This window comes from Cupressus sempervirens, chromosome 9 (genome assembly GCF_028749045.1).
Source record: "Cupressus sempervirens isolate cs-2001-9-10 chromosome 9, ASM2874904v1, whole genome shotgun sequence".
NCBI classification, from domain to species: Eukaryota; Viridiplantae; Streptophyta; class Pinopsida; order Cupressales; family Cupressaceae; genus Cupressus; species Cupressus sempervirens.
Genome location: NC_143126.1, coordinates 18701536 through 18714297, shown reverse-complemented (window position 1 = coordinate 18714297; position 12762 = coordinate 18701536). Strand labels below are relative to the sequence as shown.

General features: G+C 31.6%; 1 pseudogene; it reads left to right on the top strand.

Annotated features, from left to right (window-relative positions):
• Nucleotides 1–2210: 2210 nt before the first annotated feature.
• Nucleotides 2211–4989, top strand: LOC149537427 (1-aminocyclopropane-1-carboxylate synthase 3-like; annotated as a pseudogene).
• The last annotated feature ends 7773 nt before the right edge of the window (nt 4990–12762 follow it).

Genomic DNA, 12762 nt, shown 5'->3' with positions numbered 1-12762 from the left:
ATAAATCTCTAGAGGTAGCTTGCAATAACTAGGATACACCTTTGAAGATAATCATGGAGCTTCACAAGCCATTTTTGGAAAAACACATAGTTAGTGTACAACCCAAATGACATAAGTGTCAAAAAAGGGTGATTATGGAATTTTGAAGGAAAATGTTTGTCAAGGAAGACATCTACTTAGCAAGAGTATTAGAGTAGAAAAAAAAGATGAAACATTTTACTCAAGGGGAGTAATAAGGTATGGGAGACAACAATTTTGCAAAATTTTGAAAATTTGAAGTTTTGTATATGAGCCAAGTAATGAAGTATATATTGTCTAACTTATACATAATATAAGGATGTATATGCCATGACAGAGTGTTTCTTCCACACATGTCAAAGGGGGAGATTTCTAATCTCATATTAGTTTTGACAGGTTAGTGACAAAACACTCAGTCATAATTTAGTAGAATTATAGTGCAAGCCGAGTAATCAATGTGAGCTGAGTGATCAAGGTATGCTGAGCATAAATTGTCAGCCAATACATGATGATCAATATGGATAGTTAGTGCCAAATCACTCAAATGCTAAGTAGATTCTACATGTTGAGTGATTTTGATTATGAGTAAAAAAAGAATGTAGAGCTATTCAAAAGACAAGTTACAACATTAGGAGCATAGTGAAGGCTGAGCATCAAAGTCTTTAGATGCCAAGTGAATTTTTTTTGGCATAATTGTTTGTAATTGCACAAAATTTTGTGTAAAACATTTTTGGGCTACCATAATCATATTTTATGATTATGAGAGATAAGTATGGAGGTATATTGTGAATCCCTATGTAGTACATGCAACTAATTAGAAAAAGGGAAGCTTAAGGTGGCAATATGGATCAATCACAACTGTATTACCTAATCCATCACTACCAATGCTTATTTAACAAGGAAAACCTTGAAGAGTTTGTGTGTGTGAAAAAAGATGAATGCTAAGTTTAGAAAGAGAATTCATGGTGGTTGAGATGGATATGATAGAGCTATGCATTGAAAAATTAGTTTGAGAAGAAAAAAGTATAGAAGTGAAAGGATAGAGAAGACATATCCGATCAAAAGGATTAAGTTTTAATTAGTAAGGATACGATTTGACATCAATAAGAGAGGTGCCAACTAAAGGATCATGGTGCCACATCATTCTAACAAGTGATATAGAGAAGATCTCTTAACCAAGTAGTCCTAATAGGATTGTAAATCTCTTAATTGAGTGCTTGCTTTATTGTAAGTTTAAATTCTCTGAAAAGGTGAGACCTAATAGTCTTTGTAAGTCTTTAATAGGGTAGATCTTTCACAAGGTAGATCATAGATTATTATCAAACAAATTGTAGCCATAATAGGCTATACTTTATAACTATAGTATTGAAGATTTTTGGGTGTCATCCCCATCCCAGTTTTACCTTCTCATTGGAGGGTTTAAGGGTAATCAATTTACTATGTCATGTTTTATTTACTTTACTCTATGGATGTGATTCATGTTATATTATTTTAGTTTACATGTTAATTTATGAGATGGATGTTGGTGATATCTTTTAGAGGAAAAAGTGTTAAGTGTTGACTCACCCCCTCCCCCCCTCTCAGAACTTACTTTCCCATTGTTATTTTCAACAATTAACTCATCTCACCTAGCCATATTGACAACAATATCTACATCGAAGAAACCACAAAAAAATAGAATTGTTGAGAGATGAAATAAATCAATTTTGAATCATGCAAGGACATTGATGATTGAAAAATAGGTTTCTTAGATTTTTGGAGAGAAGCAATTAGTACTGTTGTTTATACTCTCAACCAAGTTCAATTGAAGAATGGAACAAATAAGAAACCTTATGAAATTTGGTATAATCATACACTGAATGTAAGTTATTTTAAAATCTTTGGAAGTAGGTATTATATTCAGAAGGATCCAAGGAATGGAAAAACAATGTACCTTGAATTTTTGAAGGTACATTTGTGTCACATTCAACACAAATTTGAATTTATCAATCACTATGTAAAGGAATATAGTTGAACAGAGGGATGCAACTATACTATCAAGAGGTATTCTTCAAGCTCAAATTCTCATGATTCTCATGATTTCAAAGGCACCCACACTATTTATATTTGATCATTTCCTTGATTGGAGAAGTGTAGAATTCAACTTTTTTTTGAGCTAGAGTTGAGTTGTTGCTTTTTTCTTGCCATTAACAATGAGGATTAGCATATGTGAGGAAAAATGTATGGGTTTAGGTTTGAATAAGAATACAAAAAGTGTTTCTAGGAGGGCTACATGAAATATCCATGGAGAGGAATCTCCTTATTTTTTTGGGTGGGATGAGTATAGAAAGAATCCATATGATGAAAAGCTCTATCCTAAGGGAGTTATCCAGATGGCCCTCACAGAGAACAGGGTAATGGAGATAGCCTAAATTGTTAAGTTGGTTTTTTCATATGATTTTTGTTTTTGGATTGAAGATTGCCAAAATTGTTATGTTGAATTTTTTTCTTATGATATAATTCATAATTTTAAGCAATGTTATTTCTAGATTGGACTGTTATGAGTTGTAACCTTTAAGAAATGTTCCATAATATTATATAATCTTTCTTTTATGATTAAGTATGATGTATTTTCAATCAATGTAGGCAGCCTTCCAGGGTATTCCTTAGAATAGTTTTGTATTTTTTTTTGGTATATATATAGAAATCAACATAGTTATATGTCAAATGCTTTGACACCATAGATTGCCTAAGATAGGAATCTGATGTGTACTTGCATGGTTGCAGTGTTTTAAAGTGGTAAATTGACATTAATGGTTTCTACATTTGTATTGTAGTTATCATCTAATCTATTGGAAAAACGGTTGTCAAAGCACCCAAAAGCATTAATGGCATCAACTAAAAAGAGTTTATTCAAAGAATTGGCACTTTATCAGGACTACCATGGGTTGGAAGCTTTTAGAAAGGTAACATAAGACTTTCTAATATGCTTCAACAAAATTTCTTTTGGACTGCTGATCATAATTTTCTTTCAAGGTTGTCAAATGCTAAGATGAATTCATAGTTTTGATTGTATTTTGAAATTTAAAATCCATCTTAAGAGGCTCGCTCTACTTATCATGATTTTCTTAGATGATTGTCATAGTAAAGTAAAAATTCACAACACTAATTGAGATTTGGATTATACCATAGAACTTTTTAGGTACACTATAATTATGATAGAGGAGGAAATATTTTAGGTCTATAAAAGCATCTGTAAGGATTATAACTTATTTATTGAGCAATATGAATACTGATATTTTGTTTGGTATACATTTCTCTACATAAATCCTAATTTTGTTGAATGATATTTTCTTTTTTCTATTTTCTGACATATTGTGAAGTGTCTACCAATTTTATCTATATCTTGTTGAATGTTGTTCTCTTATTTTATTTTCTAAAATATTTTCAAGAGTTTATTGAGCATTAGTTTCTTATGCCTATTTACATGATCCTTTATATTTTCACAACTAATTTGTACTGTACTTTTATGATTCTCTGGGCTTGTGAGCTTTTCTTCCCTTAAAATATTAGAATTATTTCTTATAAGCATTTCTATTATTATTACATGCTATGGCTAGTTTCATGGAGGCACTGAGAGGAAATAGAGTGAAATTTGAAGCAGAAAGGATAGTAAATATAGCTGGGGTAACTACAACCAATGAGCTGTTAATGTTCTACCTTGCTGATCCAAGAGATGTCTTCCTAGTGCCCACTCCATACTATGCAAGGTAAGCTATCTTTTATTTCAACAAAAGATTTAGAAACATCTCTTGTATCTATTTATTAGAAGATAGGTTGTCCATGAATAAACTTATAAAGCCAATGTCTGATATCACTTGTTATAAGATAGGATTGTCATTTTACTATTTATTAACTTCTTAATGTGTCATTTTACTATAAGATTAAACCTATTAATGTCACATACAACCACTGGAAAATACTATTATGTTAGTCCATTATCAGCATCAATAAATTTTGTCTAATCCTAACCCTTAATGGTTGGTATTTTCTATGTACAAAGATGAAATTTCTTTGTTGGGTATTTTCAATAGCCTCAGATTGATATTTTTTCTGATAATTTCTTTTCACTTTAGGTTTGATAGAGATTTGAGGTGGTGGACAGGGGTAGAAATTATGCCCATCCATTGTTATAGTTCCAATGACTTTGAGATCACCGAATCAACAATGATATCAGCATACAAGAGAGCCAAAGATCTTAATAAGAAGGTGAAATGAATTCTCATAACAAATCCATGTAACCCTCTAGGCACAACATCAAGTGCTAAAACATTGAAGATGTTGTTTTCTTTTTCTCGAAAGATGAAAATACATCTAGTCTATGATGAGATATATTTAGGATCAATCTTCTCTTCTCCAAGGTTTAACAATATTGCATAAATTGTGGCCAAATAAAATTATAGTCTTGACAATGTGCATATAGTCTACACTTTATCTAAAGATTTGGGCCTTCCAGGCTTTAGGGTACGGGCAATTTACTCTTACAACAAAATTGTGGTCACAACAGCTAGAAGAATGTCTTGTTTCTACATGGTATCATCTCAAACCCAACATTTATTGGCTATTATGCTATCAGATAAAGGGTTAGTTGATTATTATATTGAAGAGAACAAGAGAATATTACAAAAGAGGTATAATGTGTTTGTCTCGAGGCTTGCTCGGTCTAGCATTAAGCACTTGGAAGGAAATGTAGGTCTTTTTTGTTGGGTTAACATGAGTCATTTGCTTGCCTCAAAAGATCTGGAGGGAGAAGTAAAGCTATAGAAGAAGATACTGTATGAAGCTAGGTTGACTGTATCACCCGAATCCTCATTCAAATGCATGGAACTTGGCTGGTTTAGAGTTTGCTTTGCTGATATGAATATATCCACCATGGAAGTTTCCTTGCAATGGTTTGAAGACTTTGCAAGACAATATAAATCCTTGCACTAACATTACCTGATATTGAATTCTTACCTCCTTTTAACTATAAGGAGAATGGTTGTATTGTGTAACAACCATATCAAATTATTACAAGAACCTGCTAAAGATATCTATCCTTGTCCCTAACTCTTACAAAGAGTACTATAGCAAGAAAGTGTACATTTCAGTATGTAACTCAAAGAATTTATTATGTTATACAATATTTGTATTGAAATATAATATTATAACTATTTATGTGGCAACTAGCACCAATTGTTGTACAATGTTTGTATTGAAATGTAGTTTTACACTAGTCTATGCAGCAACAAAAACCATCCTCACAATGGCTCCTTTATGCTTTACTCAAAAAATAGCATGATTTATTTGGATGCACACCTTAATTCCTTAGCCATATCTTGTTTGGCATCAGAACACAATTAAGTTCGAGTGTAGACTGATCCATGTTAACATCCCTCATTATCACTAGAACTAGTGGAAGTGGTCTTCCCATGGTCAAGCTCCTTCAAAGTGATACCAACCAAATTTCTTTGTGTATTTGTAGCATCCTCATCAATTTTTGCTATTGGAGTGGAGTCTTGACATTATTTTAGATAATGTATTTAGTGGATTATATAGCCTCTTGCACAAATTTTTCATTGTGATTGGTGCCCAAGAGGAGATGAATTAATGAAAATAAGAGGTGTAACAATGTAGGGAAAGTGCTAACTTGACAATAAAGGTGAGTGGTGCACTTGAAGTAGCTATGGTGATACTTGATGCTTTTAATTAAAGAAGAACATATGTATTTTAGCTACCTATTATAAAACTTATTTGGATAAGCATAAAGAAAAGAGCTTACTGTAAATTATTACATCAACATATCCTCATCAATCCTTTGGTTTGTTGATCATGTTTTGTACCTCAAATGCATTTGACATTTTTTTATTGATCTCATGAAACAATGTTTAATGTTTGCCAGAGAAACTGCATTGGGAAAAAATTTGAATGGTTTGGTTAGGTTTTTTCTCAAAGCTTCTTTCAATTTACTATACAAGTTACCTTTTTAAGAGAAATTATGTCATATTTAGTTCTTTTCAGAATATGTGAAACCTTGTATAGCCTTTTGGTGTACTTTATGTTATTCTTCAAATATTTTCTCTACTTTTTTGATGAATGATTGTTCTTTTGAGGCTTGCAATGAAAATAGTTTTGAATCATGCTATTTTGATGCTTGGGATAAGAAAATAATTGTTAACAACTAGAAATGTTGGAACTATTACTATAGAATATAGATAGATGTAAAGCTAAATGTTGTTATATTGAACACTTAAAGTGATGATTAACTCTACTAGTGAATTGAATTTTTAATTTTCTACAGGTTTGGGAAGGATGGGCAGAAGTGCGATGATTGTGGTCATTCAGCCCCACAACACTTCTGCTGGTGGAATAAGGTATAATATCATTGGTTTTCCTTTCTCCTTATGTAGGGGAAAACAAGGATTCAGGTTTATATTTTTCCTTGCATGGACTAGCATATTCCTACAAATTCCTCCCATTTGAACATTTTATTTTATGTTATATTTCATGTTACAGTTTGTTGCAAATCCAATAGAGAAATGGGGCTACACTCATGATGGGCAAAAAACACTAATTCTGCTCAAGTACAATGTATTGAATAGCATAGTTCTAAGGCATACAAAAATTGAACGGGCATCAAATCTTGCCCTTCCACCTAGAACAGTCTGTATTTCTTCACCTATGGCTTTATATTGCTTTATTATAGTAGTCATATTTGTTATTTTTGTTTTCTTTAGAGGGATTAGATAAGGTAGATTCTCATTATTTTTTGTGTCACATTCTTTTCATTAAAAGCATGTATTTGATGCAAGAGAACAAGATTTCTATGAAGCTTTGTATACATAGAGTCAATCACAGTTCAAAATTTAAGCAAACCTTTACATGAATTTCTTTCAAGGGATGGATTTAGATGCAATTTTTTAGTGAACTAAGTCACAAATATAAATATTGGCTTGTCATTTGCTTCAACTTTTTTCAATTAAATAATTCTCTTCCTATTTTTATAATTTAGTCGTAAAATCTAATTTTCACATTACTTATCTTCTATCCAATTATTTACCTCTTGTATGTGTTTTTCCTTTCGTATGCCTTGGATTGGATCTCTACTGTAGGCATTATGTTGACTTGTACAAGCATGTTTTTTGTAGGTGTAATCCAATTCCAAATTCTAGAGATGTATTTTTGATCTATTACAACTGTAGATATGTGCTATGCAAATATTTTTTGTGTTTCTCTTTCCTATGATAGATTGGTACATCTAGCAGTCCCTTGTTCATAATAATAACTAAGTATACTCATGTAACATTTTGGAATATTGTGTTGTTTCTTTTATTGTTGAATATATATGTTACAATTTTTGCACTTTTAAAAAATAAATCTATAATCCCTTTTGCCAAGGTATATCAACTTCCCTTGCTTTTCATTATAAATGGAATACCAGCAGTAGTATTGATGTCATGAGATCTATAAAATCTTATTTTCTTTGAAATGTGTATTATGCTTTGTGGTTCTCTTAAATACTTAGCAAAGCAGTCCAAGGACCGACTGATCTAGGTACTTGGCACAGAGCTTTGTGGTTTTCTTAACTCTAAAAGAGTATGACTGGCACACCACTCTTGAGTGACATGTAAGGACTATTTTGTGAATCCTTACTTAGGTTATGAAGTTTGACATTATCTAAACAAATTCCTCTTCTTTGAAATCCATAATTTGTATCAGTTGTCACCTTCTTTTTCATTTTACAAATTAGAAGCATATCTTTATGTTCTATTTTTTAAGTTTTAATATGATTAGCTTCATAATATTGGAATATATATTGCACAATATTTAATATTACTACTACTACTATCATGTTTCTTAATACCATCCAGCATGGCAAGAAACTAGAAATGGCATCACCTTCTTTAACAATCTTTTAATAGTAACTAACACCTTATTATATTTCTCATACTGGGGTAAACAACTTTCTATCAGTATGTAACAATCTTAACCTTTGGCCTGAAAACAAATTTTAACTGACATCCATATTTTCATTCAAAGGTTGCAAAAATTGTCTCTCGAGCTCAAGAATCTAGTAGCTCTAGAACCCCAATATTTTTTAGATCTACTTCTCATTTATTGGAAATAGATTTGAGTAGTAGCTCTAGAGAGATAGGCTTTAGTTCATCTCATTTTAAAAATAATTATGCTTTCATAGGGTTATGAACTTATGTGAGTCCAAAGTCTAGCCACTATTTTCTCATTGGCTTTGTTGATAGCATGACAGAGTTTGTGTACCACTTGCCATGTTTTCAGTGACATTTTTTTTCGGAGTTAGTATATGTATGTAGTATGTACACACATGTAAAATTCATGTATGTAAGCATATATGTATATGTATGCATGCATGCATGCATGCATATATGTATGTATGTACTTCTTGATGTGTGTATGCATATGTTTATTTATCTATGTACTTGTAAATATATGCATATAATGTTTAACAAAATGCCTCAAAAGAGCTAGATATATATGGGCAAACATGCATTCATGAAAATGGAATGAACACCAAATGTTTTAAAATGACACTTGTAGACCACCTCGCACTCTATGAGTTCTGCGAGTGATAAAGTTTACTGTTAATCAGTATTGTATCAATGTTTCACACTAATTATATATTGAATTAAGCTTGATAAACAACATGCTGATGCAAAAACAAAAAACTGAAACAAAATCAGAAATATTGTATGATTGGAAAATGTCCAACTATGGTTTCAACAGAATTCATGTTAGTTATGAAGAAGACTAGAAGAGACCAGGTGAAGTAAAAGTGTATCAGGCTATCCTTTTTCCAGATGAATATAAATAAATTTATTCAATCAAAAAATATATTGGGAAAGAACAAATATTCATAAGTGCGAGCAAGCAAATGCACTTCAAATATTAAAGCTTGAGAAATAATCATGATAAATTTAAAACTATAACATATTGAGAAAGTCACATAAGATTGTGTGTTGTTAATGAGTTGTAATCAAAATTAACATAAATTATTAAATTCATAGTTTGTTAAGTTGCATTCAAGTCAATGCGTAAAATATGTTTGGGGGAATTCCTTCTTATTGCTAATGGGGTGTTTGGAAGCCCATGAGAAGAGTTCATGAGACCGACCTAGAGAGGAATAATTTTGATTTGATGCGTCCAATTATGAGTTGTGATACTTGTATATTTGTTTAGGCTATAAAAACATGATCTGAATCACACCAGTGTTTTCTTCTTATTTTTAATTTAAATATATTTTGGTCTGATGTAGCATATTTAAAATAGCTTTCCATAGGTTTCTTATTTGAACCATCCTACTTATAGTATTATGTTTACTCCTATTTTGCAAAACAAGTTTATTATTGACAGGGACTACAGGGATGATGATCAACAGCCTGTAATGACTTTGACTTTTGGGACTGTCAATAATTTCTTATACATTACAGCTCCAGAGCTTCCAATAGTGGTAGTAAGTGCAGAATCACTAGGAATGGAATCCCAAATGGAAGTAGATTGTGCCTTTCGACATGTAAGTTGAAAAATATATGTAATGCATTTTCTTTGTCAAGGGCTTGCAGTTGAGTTTTGAAATGAACACTAAATTTGATTGTTTTGAAGGTTATGCCCAGACAATAAAGCTAGATAATGGCTATAACATATTGTGCTTAGAATACCTACACAAGCTTCATGTTGTTGCTATTTTGTTTTTATACTGATGAATGTATTGTTGGAAGTAAAATTTATGTACATTTTCAATTGTTCAGCTTATTCTACATGGTATTGTGTAAAAAAAGTTTCTTAGACACCTTGAATTAATGAGTTTACGTTGCTAGAGCTATAGGAAATCTATTCATCATGATCAGAATCTAAGTTAAATGGAGGAAGAAATTTATAAATTTATTTTTCATTTTCATTTGCCTGCTTCCTCAATACTAAGTAGATGTCCTTCAATATCAACCCTGATAACTGCCAAAATTTAATCAATTAGTGAGATTGGTAACTGTGCATATGAAATTGGTATTAATTTTGTAGTGCATGATTCATTATTGCGATCCCAAATAGGTCACATTGTCAGATGATGCTCTGCAGGAGCAAGTCCAGAGGATTTCACAAGCAGAGATTTACATTTTTGTTTTCTAATTGATATGGTTTACATTTTTGTTTTACGAAGACTTTTGTATCAATATTTTAGATGATATTTTATAATCTATCTTCTACATTAACTATGATCACATGTCAATTAAGCCTCTATAGTTTCTTTTCATCTAGAGACAGTTCTAACACTTTGTGAACATTATGTTATGGCAAAAGAAAATAGCAAGGACACCCTTGGCATCATCTACAAGGAGCCATGGGGACAATTCAAAGCAATATGCTTCTCCAAGTAAAAATAAAGAAGCGGTAAAAGAGATGAAACCTTCCACTCCACGTGAATCACACAACTTCTCAACATCAAAGTCTTCCACATACCAGTCAAATGAAATTGATCTCTTTGACCTTATTGATATGGACTATGGTAAAGTGTATGATATGTAAGTGTATGATGGAATAGAGAAAATCTAGAGCACCACTATAACTTATAATATAGAGGGATGGTGATAGTAGTTAGTTGGAGGTTGGTTCTGACATTCCATCCATCCCTTTTTGGGTACATGATGATAATTTTATTTGGTGGTTTTTGTTGAGCAACATAATAGTTCTATTTGTAGACACCTAAAAATCTTTTAGAAAATAATATTTTTATTTTCTAAAAAAAATCCCTGATGACATCATCATTTATTAATTAATTATTTAATTAATTAATTAATTAATTTTTATGCCATTAAATCCCTTTATCTTAATTAAAAATATTTAATTAAGAAATCCCTCCCAAAAATGTTTAAATCTTATTTAAACATTATTTCCTTATTTATTAATTATTTAATTAATAAATTGACCAAAAATCCTAAAATAAATAAAAAATTTATTTTTTGCCCAAAACTTGGCCAATTTCCTTAAGACCACTAACCTCTTCCAAAATCTTCTAATCCTTCTTTAATTTTAATTAAAGGCTAATCCCATCATTTCCTACCCCTAATCCCAACTCAAAATATTTAATTAAGATTAAATATTAATCCTCATGTTTATTAAAAAAGTTTTAATAAATATCTCCTCAACCCAAACCCTTGAAATAAATAAAACTTTATTTATTTCCTAAATATCTAATTTATCCTCATCCTAAGAAGTTCTAGACTCTTCTAGAAAGTCTTCATCCTCATCCTAGGAAATTCTAGACTATTCTAGAAAGTCTTTATTCTCATCCAAAGTCTAGACTCTTCTAGAAGATGTCTTTAAACCTAATCCTAATCCCCTCCTAACCTTGTCACATTCCCTAAACATGGGTTGAGAATTACTAACCCAAGCCAAAGTTAACAAATATCTCCTCCTTCACCCACCCTCATTAAATGCCATCCACTTGCCTATCCCTAAGCTAATCCTAAACCATCCTAATCCATCCTCTAATCATTTGCACAAGCCTAAACAAGCTTAAAACATTTCTAATCAAGTCCAAGTCGAAATTTCTCTCATCACCCTCAAAATATCTCAACCATAAAACTTTATAAAGCCCACAAAGTCATAAATGTTCTTACAAAGCACTTATGAAGGGTCTTTATGAAGATTTTATCTCTTGAGCCTCCTTTGTTGACTCATAATTGCCCTTTCCTCCATCCTCTCACCATGTGACATGTGTCACTCCTTGATTGGCTATAAGGAAGCACAATCCATGTGCTCTCTTCTCATGCAATCTGAGCTCTCCATGAGCTTTTTCCCATCCTTGCATCTTAGCCCTCAATCCCTCAAGCCTCTTGCCTATAAATTGGATCCTTCCCCTTTGCAAAATAACACAATCCATGAAGTAAAGTTATAATGCTATTTTGAGAGCCAAATCCATACTAAAGCCATCTATCCACACCAAAAATCCACAATCATCCATTGAAGCCTTTGGAAGCATATTGAGCATACATCCTATCCATTTAGATAAAGCTACTCAACAAGAGAGCTTCTTATTGAGATAGTCCATTAATGGCTCATATTCTCAATTGAGAGCTCATCTTAGTCTATCTTGAAGTTTATGAATTTTGTTTAGTTTGTAGAAGCTTTATTTAAATTTGGTTTCTATTAGCATACTAACATTGCTCATATACACTATTCACATTATATATCAAGTAAATAAATGGCTTGACATTACTTAAACTTTTCATGCTATCCATTTATTTATATAATCAAAAGGCTTGAAATGTGGCAAAGCATTCACCATTAAATGGGGACAATCCTTGTGGAAATTAGGTGAACTTAGTTGAATTGTGCAATAATAAGTCATGTTATGTGTACCCCATATGTTCGAAACATGAAAATAATTCTTTTTATCATATGTTTTATCTTTTGGTGGGCCTTGTTAGCCATGGACCACCTTCATACAATGTACATGATTTGTCTCAATCATATAACTAATTATATATTCTTCATATTAGTTATAGTCGATGTTTTTCAGGCATTCTATAAAACAATTCACATGCCTTGGGTATGATATGACATTTTGCATGCATCCTGCACTCTCTCTCATCTGACTGATGATGGATTATGCAGAGTGATCTGAAACCATGATGCTAAAAAACATAATCAAATCCAAAATGAACTTGCACTACAAATGGATTGTGGAAATTTGAT